Here is a 372-nt window from a genome sequence, read left to right as displayed (position 1 = left end):
TCTGGCTGCCTCGTGTGCTGGGGGCTTGTCATCTCTATGGCTGGATGAGGGGGACTGAAACCTTGGGTGCACGTCCCATGTTCTGGGTGACTGGCCAGCACGGCCTTGTTTCTTTCGGCAAAGCCTAGGTGACCCTGCCTTAAAAGGAGGCAGCTGCTAACTACACAGATGCTGAGTGTCCCCGAGACAGCCCAGGAGTGCAGCTCTGGGGAACTTCTAGCAGCCGTCAGCAAAACCGCAGAGGGTTCAGTTTAGGGATTGCAGCAAAGGGTTAGCGAAGCCTCTTTATTGTGTGAAGTCGGCCAGACACCGTCCAACTTTAACATCCTGCCCAGCTGTCCTGACCCCTAGCCCCGGGGGCTGGATCTAGAG

The sequence above is a fragment of the Lepidochelys kempii genome, chromosome 16 (assembly GCF_965140265.1).
Source record: "Lepidochelys kempii isolate rLepKem1 chromosome 16, rLepKem1.hap2, whole genome shotgun sequence".
NCBI classification, from domain to species: domain Eukaryota; kingdom Metazoa; phylum Chordata; order Testudines; family Cheloniidae; genus Lepidochelys; species Lepidochelys kempii.
The sequence above is the reverse complement of the archived record's forward strand: the minus strand, read 5'-3'. Positions refer to the sequence as shown.